The following is a 16,999-nucleotide window of genomic DNA, read 5'->3' as shown; positions in this document are numbered from 1 at the left end:
CTGTCGTGCCTTCTTCACTACGGCGTCCATGTGGTTAGACCATTTCAGCTTCTCTGAGATGTGTACGCTGAGAAATTATTGCCCGTCTCCACGGCGGCCCTGTTGATGAGGATGGGGGCTTGTCCAGTCCATCCTGGTTCCTTTTGAAGTCCTGAATCCGCTCCTTTGTTTTGCTAACATTGAGGGAGTGGTTGTTTACCTGGCACAATGCCATCAGAGAGCCTACCTCCTCCCTCATGGGTAAACAGATAATACAGAAGGCGACTGAAGATGCACCCTTGTGGGAGCTTATAGGGCACTATGGTATTGAAAGCCGAGGTGTAGTCAACGAACAGCATCCTCACATATGCATTCCTTTTGTCCAAGTGGGTATGGGCAGTGTGCAGTGCGTCTGTGGCTCTGTCAGAGCGGTAGGCAAATTGGAGAGGCTCGAGTGTGTCGGGAGGGAGGAGGTGATATGGTCTTTGACTAGCCTCTCAAAGCACTTCATGATTACGGAAGTGAGTGCTACTGGTCAGTAGTCATTCAGTTCAGTTACTTTCACTTTCTTGGGCATAGGGATGATAGTGGACATCTTGAAGCAGGTGGGTACAGAGGCCTGAACTAGGGGGAGATTGAAAATGCCAGACACAACAGCCAGCTGCTCTGCTGAGGGCACGGCTAGAGATGCCATCTGGGCCGGCAGCCTTGCGAGGATTAACACATTTTAATGTCTTACATACACCCTCAGTGGAGACTGTGTGCGTAGCCCACGTTGTCATCGCACGTTGTCATCAGGGGCTCTCTTCGGTAACTCAGGGTCATAGTGCTCCATTTTTCAGAAAGGTGTCTAGCTCGTCTGGTAGGGTGGCATTGGAGTCGGTGACGTGGCTGGCTTTCTTTTTGTAATCCGTGATCGTTATGAGCCCCTGTCACATACGCCTTGTGTCCGACCCGCTGAATTGCTCCTCCACACTAAGTCATATTTGTACTGTTTAAACAAACTATTGTCCCCGGTCACCTTGCCCAGTTTTCCTACAAGGTTCCTATCAAACCACGATTTTTGATCCGGGTACGATTTGAAAGAAACTATAGGTGTCACGTCATCATTGCATTTTTTGATGAACATGCTGTTATACCATTTTAATTGTCCATAGGCAATTTTCCAAGGCTTTACTCTTCAAATCACGTGGAGGCAAATGACATTTTCCTCATGCAGTGCTTCCACAATAGAAAGGAAAAAAGGTGATAATGATCCCTGCTGAGTACACTGGCTCCGTTTCAACACTTGCAGTTCCATAATGAGCTTTGCAAGATATCATTTGCTCTCATAAAATAMGAATGAATTAGACCATTAGGCCTACTACTCAGATATATGTGGATAGAGGATTTTGAGAAAAATAACTTGAATGTTGGCTTAGCCTTGCAAAACAGGATCTCTGCTAAGATAAAATAATGCATACACTGTAATTCAATGTTGCACCCTCAGGGGTAACACTGAGGTACTACATTAAGGTACCCTTTATTGGGGTTTTAAAGACGCTTAATTATAGTTCCTATTGTAGAGACCATAACACAACACCTAGCAKCTTCTCCAAGAGGTTTGTAAGGGCTAAGTTGTTGGGTTGACAGTCATTGGACCCGGATTTGAGTTCTGAGCAGGGCCACCCCTAAAATGCGCTGCATCGGTGTAAGACATGAGTTGAAGCTACCATGATGCCATTGACGGGGTGCCCTGAGGAGCTTGAGAAAGAGAATCACAGGGGCGCACTTTCCGAAGGACCATTCTAGGCAAGAGGTACGGATCTCTCGATTTACAGCTAAGATGTTGGGTTGATGGTTTGAATACTGGTTGGACTACTCCTGAATTTGCTGCAGTTAGTAGTTTATAAATAACGAGTTCTTCTAAAATTTGATATTAGTTTAAATTGTGTGATTTGTCATTTTGGTGATGGCAAATAATGGATTTATATTGCTCCACTGTAATTTATGTTATTGTTATTGATGTTTGCCACAGCAGGAAAATAACCCTGCAGCAACAGCTAATTAAAAATATATATATATATTTCACGTTTATTTAACCAGGTAGGCAAGTTGAGAACAAGTTCTCATTTAAAATTGCGACTTGGCAGAGATAAAGCAAAGCAGTTCGACACATACAACACAGAGTTACACATGGAGTAAAACAAACATACAGTCAATAATACAGTATGAAAAAAAAGGCTATATACAATGTGAGCAAATGAGGTGAGATAAGYAAGGTAAAGGCATAAAAAGGCCATGGTGGCGAGGTAAATACAATATAGCAAGTAAAACACTGGAATTGTAGATTTGCAGTGGAAGAATGTGCAAAGTAGAAATAMAAATTATGGTGTGCAAAGGAGCAAAATAGTGCTTGGTGCTTAAAGCTAGTGAGGGAGATAAGTGTTTCCAGTTTCAGAGATTTTTGGGGTTCGTTCCAGTCATTGGCAGCAGAGAACTGGAAGGAGAGGCGGCCAAAGGAAGAATTGGCTTTGGGGGTGACCAGAGAGATATACCTGCTGGAGCGCGTGCTACAGGTGGGTGCTGCTATGGTGACCAGCGAGCTGAGATCAGATGGGCTTTTACCTACCAGAGACTTGGAGATGACCTGGAGCCAGTGGGTTTGGCGACGAGTATGAAGCGAGGGCCAGCCAACGAGAGTGTACAGGTCACAGTGGTGGGTAGTATATGGGGCTTTGGTGACAAAATGGATGGCACTGTGATAGACTGCATCCAATTTATTGAGTAAGGTATTGGAGGCTATTTTGTAAATGACATCGCCGAAGTCGAGGATCGGTAGGATGGCCAGTTTACGAGGGTATGTTTGGCAGCATGAGTGAAGGATGCTTTGTTGTGAAATAGGAAGCCAATTCTAGATTTAACTTTGGATTGGAGATGTTTGATGTGAGTCTGGAAGGAGAGTTTACAGTCTAACCAGACACCTAGGTATTTGTAGTTGTCCACAWATTCTAAGTCAGAACCGTCCAGAGTAGTGATGCTGGATGGGCGGGCAGGTGCAGGCAGCGATCGGTTGAAGAGCATGCATTTKGTTTTACTTGTATTTAAGAGCAGTTGGAGGCCACGGAAGGAGAGTTGTATGGCATTGAAGCTCGTCTGGAGGGTTGTTAACACAGTGTCCAAAGAAGGGCCAGAAGTATACAGAATGGTGTCGTCTGCGTAGAGGTGGATCAGAGACTCACTAGCAGCAAGAGCGYCATCATTGATGTATACAGTGAAGTAATGTGAAGTACTATGTGTATTATAATTAATGGAATTGTTTTTAGAGGTTTATACATTTTTCATTAGGGCAAATAAAGTCTGACATGTTAAAGTGGGAATTACAAACTTAAGAAGAATTTATAAACGAGTGTGAAGCAAGGGCCAAGTCTATACTACATTTCCTGCGGTGCAGAAACATTATCAGCAAACAAAATAGTGATCAAATTAAGATCCTACATCTGTACACACCCATATATGACTAAACTGCTTGGAGTAACACTAGATTGTAAACTGTCATGGTCAAAACATATTGATGCAGTAGTAGCTAAGATGGGGAGAAGTCTGTCTATAATAAAGTGATGCTCTGCCTTCTTAACAACACTATCAACAAGGCAGGTCCTACATGCCCTAGTATTGTCGCACCTTGCCTACTGTTCAGTCGTGTGGTCAGGTGCCACAAAAAAGGACTTTGGAAAATTGCAATTGGCTCAGAACAGGGCAGCACGGGGGGTGGCCCTTGGATGTACACAGAGAGCTAATATTAATAATATGCATGTCTCCAGGCTGAATGTGGAGGAGAGATTGACTTCATCACTACCTTTTATGAAAGGTATTGACATGTTGAATGCACCGAGCTGTCTGTCTAAACTACTAATGCACCGAGCTGTCTGTCTAAGACATGCCACAAGAGGTCTCTTCACAGTCCCCAAGTCCAGAACAGACTATGGGAGGTACACAGTACTACATCGAGCCATGACTACATAGAACTTTATTCCACATCAAGTAACTGACGCAAGCAGTCAAATTTGATTTAATTAACAGATTAAAAACACCTTATAGAACAGTGGGGACTGTGAAGCAACACAAACATTGGCACAGACACACACACACATATATGATAACATATGCACTATACATACCAATGGATTTAGTACTGTAGATATGTGGTAATGGTGGAGTAGGGGCCTGAGGGCACACAGTGTGTTGTGAAATCTGTGATTTTGCTGGAACCCAGGAAGCAATGCAGCAGCTAATGGGGATCCATAATAAATACAAATACATATAGCTCACTATTTGAGCAAGCACCAAAATGACAATCACCTCATTCTTTGAGTTAATAACAATTAGCAGTCTAAAAACTACTACTCTTTACAGCCCTCCTAAAGTCATCTGCATACATAGGTTTGGTTTGCTCCTAGCAGAACTCGGCTAGGCGAAGTGAACGTCTGTGTTCGCATACTCCCTTAAAATCGCTTGAGAAACGAGACAAAAGCGACAATATTACTGTTTGTCCCTCTTGAGATGCTGTATCAACAACATAGCCAGTACACTAATTCAGACTATTTTTGAGAAATCTAAGATAATTTAGAAATCTGTAATTCATTGACATAAGCAAAGAGGTCTTAGTCATGCAATTTTTTTCATCTAACTAAGATGTTTGGTGCTGTATTTTTTAAGTGAAAAAATGTGCATGAACTAGTATTCTTAATAGAAGAATCCCTACTGTTTGAATTACCGACGAAGGGGCGTAGTCTCCGGCTACCAAAATTTGACAAAACCCTGCCAAACACCAAAACGTCACAAATGTTTGTCATAAAAAATGCGCAAACTGTTTAGACTGGGAAGCATACGGTAAAGGTTGGGTACCTTAATGAAAAGTGATACAATTTTTTCCTTTTTTTTTTGCCTTACACCAAAACCGCTAGAAACCAGCTCTGATTAATAGGGCTATATAACCTGTTGTGAGCAGACCAGCATGCAGCCTGAGCAATTATCCACAATAGAGATCTGCTTCTGCTTCAGTCTATAATTGCATAATTTTGAGAATAGTGTTTTATGAGCCCTGGAGGGTCCACAGTTGCTAACTGAATCCAGGTTGCTTTGTCAGATCACTCATGCATGTAGCTGATGACCTGTTTTCCCCGTGGACAGTCAGTGCCCAAAGTCAGTTGACAAAGGATCTTGGTAAAGATAAGAGAGAACATGGCATATCATATATGCTGAAAGACGTAAGATGAGGATATTTTTGTATTCTACCCTCATTTTGTTTCATGAAATACACAATTCCTATGTGCCTGTTTGTGTAATTAGAGTCCATTCCAAGTGAATGAATCCCTTTAAAAAACAAWACAAGGAAATCCATCATACATTTCATGATGACTTGTTTGAGCTGTTAAGCTTGTCTTATATTATGTATTAATTTGAGCCTTCTGTAAAAAGCCTGTTCTGACCATGCTCAATTTAACTGCCTAGGTGGGAAATAATTGTACAATTGATAGAGCTCAAGTGATGCGTAAAATACTTCACTCTTCTGTCTCTGCAAAGATTTTCTAAATGTTACCTGATGGATACAAAATGTATAACTATGGTCCATGCAATGGAAACAAACATATTATGCTTGTGCCCACTAGCAAATGCTCTACTAGTGAATGTTAAAATCCCAGATGACTATCAGGCAAAGTCGATGTCTTTTCAAGTTCAAGGCATTTGCTTCTGAATGTGACGCGTGAACATTATTTTTAGTATGTGGAAAAACTCCTTCGACAAACTCTGATCTCTGAGACTCAATTCTCTAGATGAGGGCTACCTACATTTGAATTGTTCATGTAACATTTTATTCTAATAGTTGTAATTTAGTATTGGTACACAATGTTGTAGTTAGAAGAASCTTGGAACTTGTTTCATTGTGTAAGTCATTGTGATGTATAGGTTGAGTTTCCTGCTGCCAAATATCGCTGTCAAAGAGGATTATGTAACATAAGGGAAAGAGTGGCATATGCTCCTTACCACCATTGATTAAACTGTCCTCTGGGTGGGTCAGTATCCTCATACCTGACTCATAGATATGAAAACATGAAATGCACTTTTGATTCATGCTCTGTAATATTATATTATTGCGTATGTGATGTTGCATCATTGAAAATCCCATTAAAGATTATGAACATACTTTTCAATATGCTGAATGTTATTTATTGGATATTTAGTTGGCATAACACATGTTCAAGTTAGCATATTACCACATTTCCAGTTCTAATTTGTTGGGTCCTTGTGGAAAAATACAATTTGAATATCTAACAGACTAGGGCTCTTTATCTACTTCCCCAGAGTCAGATGTGTATGTCATGCTAGCAGATACCCATGGACTTCCAGTCAAACGCAACATGTTCAAAGATTTTACTGAGTCACAGTTCATATAAGGAAATCAGTCAATTAAAATACACTGACTAAAAATTAAATGCAACATGTAAAGTGTTGGTCCTGAAATAAAAGAGCCAAGACATTTTCCATACGCACAAAAAGCTTCTTTCTCTCAAATGTTGTGCACAAATTAGTTTACATCCCTGTTAGTGAGCATTTATTCTTTGCCAAGAAAATCCATCCACCTGACAGGTATGGCATATACATCTGCTGATTTCTAGGGGTCTCTACTCCCAAAGTTGTTGACAATTTTTGTGCTTGCCAGTTAGCTAGCAGTTCTCAGCTGTTAGCAGCCAATAGATAGCAGTTTCTTACTGACGATAAAAATGGCATCATTTTTCAGAGACATTGCTGAATTATTTAATGTAAAAAATCAAACATTAAACCTCTAACAATTCATGGTAATTCATTGTAACCTCAAACAACCCGGCTATTAAATCGGACAAGTGACTATTTGAGACTCACCGTTTCATTTAAGTTTTACGGTACATTAGTTCTGACAGAAGGCAAACTCATCTTAAAATGGATCATAACAGCAATATGCACAGACGTCTTACCCATTTCCCTCTTGAGATGCTGTATCAACAACATAGCCAGTACACTTCCTCAAAATAGTCAGAATTAATCGAAGATAATTGGTCACGATTGGTCACGATTTTGTTTCTGGTGTCCTTTGACAGCTCTTTGGTCTTGGCCATAGTGGAGTTTGGAGTGTGACTGTTTGAGGTTGTGGACAGGTGTSTTTTATACTGATAACAAGTTCAAACAGGTGCCATTAATACAGGTAACGAGTGGAGGACAGAGGAGCCTCTTAAAGAAGAAGTTACAGGTCTGTGAGAGCCAGAAATCTTGCTTGTTTGTAGGTGACCAAATACTTATTTTCCACCATAATTTGCAAATAAATTCATAAAAAATCCTACAATGTGATTTTCTGGATTTTTTCTCATTTTGTCTGTCATAGTTGAAGTGTACCTATGATGAAAATTACAGGCCTCATCTTTTTAAGTGGGAGAGCTTGCACAATTGGTGGCTGACTAAATACTTTTTTGCCCCACTGTATATGCAGATGATACAGTCTTATACTCAGCTAGCCCCTCCCCGGATGTTGTGTTAAATGCTCTACAACAAAGCTTTCTTCGTGTCCAACAAGCTTTCTCTACCCTTAACTTTGTTCTGAATGTGGTTTGGTAAGAAGAATGCCCCTCTCCCCACAGGTGTGATTACTACCTCTGAGAGTTTAGGGCTTGAGATAGTCATCTCATACAAGTACTTGGGAGTATGGCTAGACAGTACACTGTCCTTCTCTCAGCACATATCAAAGCTGCTGGCTAAAGTTGAATCTAGACTTGGTTTCCTTTATCGTAATCGCTCCTCTTTCACCCCAGCTGCCAAACTAACCCTGATTCAGATGACCATCCTACCCATGCTAGATTACTGCTTTGCATGATGTATTGTTGTCTCTACCTTCTTGTCCTTGGTGCTGTTGTCTGTGCCCAATAATGTTTGTACCATATTTTGTGCTGCTACCGTGTTGTGTTGCTACCATGTTGTTGTGATATTGTGTTGCTACCATGCTGTGTTGTCATGTGTCGTTGCCTTGCTATGTTGTTGTCTTAGGTCTAACTTTATGTAGTGTTGTCTCTCTTGTCGTGATGTGTGTTTTGTCCTATTTTTATATTTTATTTGTATTTTTAATCCCAGGCCCCCGTCCCCGCAGGAGGCCTTTTGTCTTTTGGTAGGCCATCATTGGAAATAAGAATTTGCTCTTAACTGTCTTACCTAGATAAATAAAGGTTAAATAAAAAATAAAAGAGAAGAGTGAATAAGAATCTAAGGCACTAATCAGCGCCATGTGTGCACCAATACATAATCATACTTAACAGAGCACCTCTGACATGACAGAGGTAAAAAGTTTCAACACCTGTAACCAACATAAACTGAAGCTAGGCTACTACACAAAAACGGATTAGTGAAGTCTCTATAGCTAATTAGCTAGCTACATGATGTACGATTTTTACATGACACACAGAGCCATTCTGAACTGAAGCGTTCGACCACACTTACATGTTTGATCCCCTTCTGGCTGCGAGTTCATCGGAGGCTGGGTGCGATGATCCCGGTAGCGGTAGTGGCGGCAGAAATTTGTCAGTCGTCCTCCTCCAGCAGCAGCCCCAGAGTCTTCTTCGATGAGGTTTAACGGCGGTTGGCATCTAATAAATGTAGCATTACCGCCACCAAGTATACTGGAGTATGACTTCCTTATATAGTACCAGTCAAAAGTTTGGACACACCTACTCATTCAAGGGTTTTTCTTAATTTTTTACTATTATCTACATTGTAGAATAATAATGAAGACATCAAAACTATGAAATAACACATATGGAATCATGATTTTCTTTAAATAAATCAACAAATATCCTACCATCTAACCCTAGACTAATTTAAAGCCCACCACCCTACTCCACTGTTTAATCCGATCTAGTCCTACATCAGGCCAACAGCCTGAAAGGACAGGATGGGACACCACCACTCAACACCCTGTAACTCTTCTGACGTCAAATCTCGTACACCCAAATATTTCTCCGAAACTGCCTCCACAACTTATATTTTCTGTGACTCAAGTTCCATCCCTGCAGTACAGTTGATCACCATTGCTATGAACGCTAAAAAGCCAATCTTACTGAATACATATGTATCACTCTTTGGCCTATACCTCTGTAGTGATTAAGATTTACTACACACACGCCTCGGGCTCCGAGGATTTCCCCACACCTGCCAGCTCCGATAATTTGCTCGCACTCACTTCCATTTCTCCTCCAGACCTCGATCCGGCATACGACTCAATTTGCTTACACTTTCTACCATTCTTTTTCGACAAACCATCTAGCAGCTCCAGTCTTCTTCTTCGGTGGGGTTTATCGGCGGTTGGCATCCAACGTTATGGTGCATTACCGCCACCTACTGTAATGGAGTGTGGGGCGGCGACGGGGAGAAACTAAATCCTACCTGCCAGCCCCGTTGCTCTAAAAAATCTTAAATATTTGAGACTATATCTCATGAAGTTCTACTCAATGTACTCTAAACTAATTTCCTCTATCCCCTTCTCCCTCATACTATACATAATCCTCTCTATTTCCCTCTGATACTGCCCACAGTGTAGCAATACATGCTCCACGGTCTCTGTTTCCTTGCAATAATCACACTTTCCTGTTGGATTCTTTCCTATCACATTTATAGTCTATTCAACCATCTGTGTCCCACCCTTAATCTTGTAAAAATAGCCTCCTCTCTTCTGTCCCTTCCTGCCGTCCTCCCCTCCCCGACTTTCCTCTGTAATTGAAATAAATGCCTGCCCTTAGTATCTCTATTCCACTGCCCCTGCCATCTCTGCACCATCACTGTCTATATTAGGCTTTTTGCCTTGCTCATTGAAACAACAACATCAACATCCCGACTACTAAGTGCTTGTTTAGCCAGTACATTAACTGCCTCGTTCTCCTCCAACCCCACATGGGCTGGGACACAAGTAAATCTTATCTGTATACCCATCCGTCTAATCCTTCCATGGGTTTGTAGAACCTCATAAAGCAGGTCTTGTCTGCTATGTGAGCTAAAGGACTGCAGACTCCTGCAGTCCTCAACACTGCACATGAATCAGAGCAAATAACTACTCTGTCTGCTTTCATCAGGCTGCTCACTCAAGAGAAAGCTTCAAACTGTAACTAGTGCCTGCAACCTTCTTCTGTATACTTCTGGCCCTTCTTTGGACACTGTGTTAACTTACCTCCAGAGGAGCTTCAATGCCATACAACTCTCCTTCCGTTGCCTCCAACTGCTCTTAAATACAAGTAAAACTAAATGCATGCTCTTCAATCGATCGCTGCCCACACCTGCCCGCCCGTCCAGCATCACTACTCTGGACGGTTCTGACTTAGAATATGTGGACAACTACAAATACCTAGGTGTCTGGTTAGACTGTAAACTCTCCTTCCAGACTCATATTAAGCATCTCCAATCCAAAATTAAATCTAGAATTGGCTTCTTATTTCGCAACAAATTATCCTTCACTCATGCTGCCAAACATACCCTCATAAAACTGACTATCCTGCCAATCCTTGACTTTGGCGATGTCATTTACAAAATGGCCTCCAACACTCTACTCAGCAAATTGGATGCAGTTTATCACAGTGCCATCCGTTTTGTCACCAAAGCCCCATATACTACCCACCATTGTGACCTGTATGCTCTCGTTGGCTGGCCCTCGCTTCATATTCGTCYCCAAACCCACTGGCTCCAGATCATCTATAAGTCTTTGCTAGGTAAAGCCCCGCCTTATCTCAGCTCACTGGTCACCATAGCAGCACCCACCCGTAGCACGCGCTCCAACAGGTAGATTTCACTGATCACCCCCAAAGCCAATTCCTCCTTCGGCCGCCTTTCCTTCCAGTTCTCTGCTGCCAATGACTGGAACAAACTGCAAAAATCACTGAAGCTGGAGACTCATATCTCCCTCACAAGCTTTAAGCACCAGCTGGCAGAGCATCTCACAGATCACTGCACCTGTACATAGCCCATCTGTAAATAGCCCATCTGTCACGCCCTGACCTTAGAGAGCCTTTTTATTTCTCTATTTGGTGAGGTCAGGGTGTGATTTGGGTGGGCATTCTAGTTTGTCTATTTCTTTGTTGGCCGGGTATGGTTCCCAATCAGAGGCAGCTGTCTATCGTTGTCTCTGATTGGGGATCATACTTAGGCAGCCTTTTCCCCCACCTTAGTTTGTGGGATCTTGTTTTTGCATAGTTACTGTGTAGCCTGCAGAACATTACGTTCGTTTATCTTTTGTTGTTTTTTTGGTGTCTAAATAAAGAAAGATGTACGCTTACCACGCTGCGCCTTGGTCTCATTTCAACAACGGACATAACACCATCTAACTATCTTATCCCTATCTGTTATTTATTTTGCTCCTTTGCACTAGTTACAAACAGCACAGGAATTAAAATCATCAACATGTTTTGATCACATCTTTACTAATGCTGCAGAAATTTGTTAGAAAGCAGGATCCAAATGCATCGGATGTAGTGATCACAATATAGTAACCATATCTAGGAAAACCAAAGTTCCAAAGGCTAGGCCTAATATAGTGTATAAGAGGTCATTCAATAAGTTTTGTAGTGATTCCTATGTTTTTGATGTAAAGAATATTTGTTGTTTCGTGGTGTTTAATGATGAGCAACCAGATGCTGCAATTGACACATTTATGAAATGGTTTATCCCAGTTACTAATAAGCATGCACCCATTAAGAAAATGGACTTTAAATTAAAAATGTAATCCCCAGTGGATTGATGAGGAATTGAAAAATTGTAATGACAAGCCACCGGGGTCTGATAACTTGGATGGACAATTACTGAGGATAAAAGCAGACGATATTGCCACTCCCATTTGCCATATCTTCAATTTAAGCCTACTAGAAAGGGTGTGCCCTCAGGCTTGGAGGGAAGAAAAAGTTATTCTACCTAAGAATAGGAAATCACCCTTTACTGGCTCAAATAGCTAACCAATCAGTCTGTTACTAAACCTTAGTAAACTTTTGGAAAAAATTGTGTTTGACCAGATACAATGCTATTTTACAGTAAACAAATCGACATACTTTCAGCATGCCTATAGGGAAGGACATTAAACAAGCCCAGCACTTARACAAATGACTCATGATTGGCTGAGAGATATTAATGATAAAACTAATTATAGTAATTTCATGGAAGCTTCTCCAACAAAATCCAGGTAGAATCAGGATTTCACCCAGGGCAGCTGTCTAGGCCCCTTACTTTGGTCCATATTTGCTAACGACATGCCTTTGAGTAAAGCCAGTATGTCTATGTATGCAGATAACTCAACACTATAACTCAACACTACTAACTCAGCTCCCACAGCGACTGAAATGACTGCAACACTTAACAAAGAGTTGCAGTTAGTTTCAGAATGGGTGACAAGGAATGTTAGTCCAAAATCAAAAGGCATTAGACAAATCATTCACTAAACCCTAAATCTCAACTAACTAAACCCTAAACCTCAAATAAATCTTGTAATGAATAATGTGGAAATTGAGCAAGTTGAGGAGAAGGTCACAATGTCATGGTCAAAACGTATTAATACAACAGTAGCTAGGATGGGGAGAAGTCTGTTCATAATAAAACGCTGCATTCTTAACAGCACTATCAACAAGGCAGGTCCTACAGGCCGTAGTTTTGTCACACCTGGACTACTGTTCAGTCGTGTGGTCAGGTGCCACAAAGAGGGACAATTGCAATTGGCTCAGAACACGGCAGCACGGCTGGCCCGTTGTATGTACACAGAAAGCTAACATTTATAATATGATAGATTGACTTTATCACTACTTGTATTTATGAGAGGTATTGACATGTTGAATGCACCGAGCGGTCTGTTTGAACTACTGGCGCACAGCTCGGACACCCATGCATACCCTACAAGACATACCACCAGAGGTCTCTTCACAGTCCCCAAGTCCAGAACAGACTTTGGGAGGCGCACAGTACTACATAGACCATGACTACATGGAACTCTATTCCACATCAAGTAACTCATGCAAGCATTAAAATTTGCTTTAAAAAACAGATAAAATATGCCTTATGGAACAGTGAGAACTCTGAAGCAACACAAACATAGGCACAGACACATGCACACACTTATGTTGTGAAATCTGTTGTGAATGTATTATAATGTTTAAAGAATATATAATAATAAAGAAATATATAACTGCCGTAATTTTGCTGGACCCCAGGAAGAGTAGCTGCTGCCTTGGACCCATAATAAATGCAAATTACATCCTTCCCACTCATCAACACTGGATAATCCCACTGTCTTCTGACCCCACTCATCCTCTTAATCATCCCCKACACTTGTCCCACAGGTGTCGCCCTTCCAAWGGTGTCACAGAACCGACACCAACATGACCTCTTTGCCTGACGGATAGTTCTCCTTACCAGGGCCTGGGCAGAGACTCCTTCCATGTGGCTACATCACAATTACCCAAGACTCCAGCCACCTTAGTCATAGACTGTTCACTCTGCTACCGCACGGCAAGCGGCACCGGAGCGCCAAGTCTAGGTCCAAGAGGCTTCTAAACAGCTTAAACTCCCAAGCCATAAGACTCCTGAACATCTAATCAAATGGCTACCTGGACTATTTGCATACTTTTACGCTTCTGCTACTCTCTATTTATTACCCATGCATAGTCACTTTACCTCTACCTACATGTACATATTACCTCAACTAACCGGTGCCCCCGCACATTGACTCTGTACTGGTACCCCCTGTATATAGCCTCACTACGATTATTTTATTGTTGCTCTTTGTTATTTTTATATTTTTCAAAAAAAAATTGTATTTATTTTTTACTTCAGTTTATTTTAAATACTTTATCACTTTTTTGTAGGTGGTTAGTTAATCAGTCCCAGGTGTGGCAGACCTGGGCCAATTCTCATCTCCAAGGAGTTCAGCCAAGGGAGTGGAGTCTACAAAAAGTCAATTAAGAAAACACTGCAAACCAAGGTAAATTATGCAAAGTAAAAAGACACACAATTTCTAAAATGAAAAGTCACTCCAAACTCCYCATACYTAATAAATACACACAAAAAGMGCTGGTCTCCAATTGGGGGAAAAACAAGGGAGGGCAATTTGTGACACAAGCAACATGTTCAATGTCCTCTGCTCACCATGCAGTTTTCAAGGTTGCCATTGCCAACATCATGACCTAGAATTTACCCCATTTACCCTATTTTTTCTCAATGCGTTCGTGAATATATTACTTGAAAGATTTTTCAGGTAAGATACATACATTTTGGGGATTTTTTGGCATAGCTCTGAGTTTAATATACTAGCTTAGTGCAGTGTTTCACAACTCTAGMCCTCGAGAAGCCACAACAGCATACGTTTTTGTTGTAGCACCGGACAAACTCACTTGATTCAACTCATCCAGGGCTTGATGATAAGTTGACACGGTTGAACCAGGTGACTTTGTCTGGACCTACGACAAGAATGCGTGCTGTTCAAATCAAATCAAATTTGATTGGTCACATACACATGGTTAGCAGATGTTATTGCGAGTATAGCGCAAATGCTTGTACTTCTTGTTCCAACAGTGCAGAAATATCTAACAGTTCCACAACAGATACCTAATACACACAAATCTAAGTAAAGGAAGAATATGGAATGGAAGAATATATAAATATAAATATATTGATGAGCAATGACAGAGCGGCATAGGCTAAGATGCAATAGATAGTATAGAATACAGATATACAGTTGAAGTCGGAAGTTTACATACCCTTAGGTTGGAGTCGTTAAAACTCGTTTTTCAACCACTCCACAAATTACTTGTTAACAAACTATAGTTTTGGAAAGTCGGTTAGAACATCTACTTTGTGCATGACACAAGTAAGTTTTCCAACAATTGTTTACAGACAGATTATTTCACTTCTAATTCACTGTATCACAATTCCAGTGGGTCAGAGGTTTACATACACTAAGTTGACTGTGCCATTAAACTGCTTGTAAAATTCCAGAAAATGATGTCATGGCTTTAGAAGCTTTGATAGGCTAATTGACATCATTTGAGTCAATTGGAGGTGTACCTGTTGATGTATTTCAAGGCCTACCTTCAAACTCAGTGTCTCTTTGCTTGATATCACGGGAAAATCAAAAGAAATCAGCCAAGACCTCCGAAAATAATTGTAGACCTCCACAAGTCTGGTTAATCCTTGGGGGCAATTTCCAAATGCCTGAAGGTACCACGTTCATCTGGACAAACAATAGTACGCATGTCTAAACAACATGGGACCACGCAGCCATCATACCACTCAGGAAGGAGACGCGTTCTGTCTCCTAGAGATGAATGTACTTTGGTGTGAAAAGTGCAAATCAATCCCAGAACAACAGCAAAGGACCTTGTGAAGATGCTGAAGGAAACAGGTACAACATGATCTATTTCCACAGTAAAACGAGTCCTATAACGACATAACCTGAAAGGCCGCTCAGCAAGAAGAAGCCACTGCTCCAAAACCACCATAAAAAAGCCAGACTACGGTTTGCAACTGCACATGGGGACAAAGATCGTACTTTTTGGAGAAATGTCCTCTGGTCTGATGAAACAAAAATAGAACTGTTTGGCCATAATGACCATCGTTATGTTTGGAGTAAAAAGCAGGACACCTTGCAAACCGAAGAACACTATCCCAACCGTGAAGCAAGGGGTTGCAGCATCATGTTGTGGGGGTGCTTTGCTGCAGGAGGGACTGGTGCACTTCACAAAATAGATGGCATCATAAGGGAGGAAAATTATGTAGATATATTGAAGCAACATCTCAAGACATCAGTCAGGAAGTTAAACCTTGGTGGGCAAATGGTCTTCCAAATGGAAAATGTCGCCAAGCATACTTCCAAAGTTGTGGCAAAATGGCTTAACTTCTTATGGCTGCAGGGGCAGTATTGAGTAGCTTGGATGAAAAGGTGCCCAGAGTAAACTGCCTGCTCCTCAGTCCCAGTTGCTAATATAAGCATATTATGAAAACATGCTGAAGTTTCTAAAACTGTTTGAATGATGTCTGTGAGTATAACAGAACTCATATGGCAGGCAAAAACCTGAGAAAAAATCCACCAGGAAGTGGGAAATCTGAGGTTTGTAGTTTTTCAACTCTTTGCCTATCCAAGATACAGTGGAAATTGGGTCATGTTGCACTTCCTACGGCTTCCACTAGATGTCAACAGCCTATAGAACCTTGTCTGATGCTTCCACTATAAAGGAGGGGGGAATGAGAGGGGATTGAGTCAGAGGTCTGGCAGAGTGCCAGGACCTGGTCATGCGCATTCACATGAGAGGTAGCTTGCGTTTCATAGCATTTCTGAAGACAAAGGAATTCTCCGTTGTAACATTATAGAAGATTTATGATAAAAAACATCCTAAAGATGTGTTCTATCCTTAGTTTGACATTTTTCTACGGACTGTAATATGACTTTTCGTCTGATCTTTGCCTGGACCGTCAGTTTGGATTGGTTACCAAACGCGCGAACAAAAGGAGGTGTTTGGACATAAATTATGGACTTTATGGAACAAACATTTATTGTGGAACTGGGATTCCTGGGAGTGCATTCTGATGAAGATCATCAAAGGTAAGTAAATATTTATAATGCTATTTCTAACTTATGTTGACTCCAACATGGCGGATATCTTCTTGGGTTGATTGGGCTCTGAGCGCTGTACTCAGATTATTGCATGGTGTGCTTTTTCGGTAAAGCTTTTTTGAAATCTGACACAGCGGTTGCATTAAGGAGAAGTTTATCTAAAGGTACATGCATAACACATGTATTTTCATCAACATTCATAATGAGTATTTCTGTAAATTGATGTGGCTCTCTGCAAAATCACAGGATGTTGTGGAAGCAAAACATTACTGAACGTAACGCGCCAATGTAAACTGAGATTTTTGGATATAAATATGAACTTTATCGAACAAAACATACATGTATGTGTAACATGAAGTCCTATGAGTGTCATCTGATGAAGATCAT

The sequence above is a fragment of the Salvelinus sp. IW2-2015 genome, unplaced genomic scaffold (genome assembly GCF_002910315.2).
Source record: "Salvelinus sp. IW2-2015 unplaced genomic scaffold, ASM291031v2 Un_scaffold757, whole genome shotgun sequence".
NCBI lineage: Eukaryota > Metazoa > Chordata > Actinopteri > Salmoniformes > Salmonidae > Salvelinus > Salvelinus sp. IW2-2015.
Note: the sequence above shows the minus strand (reverse complement) of the source record.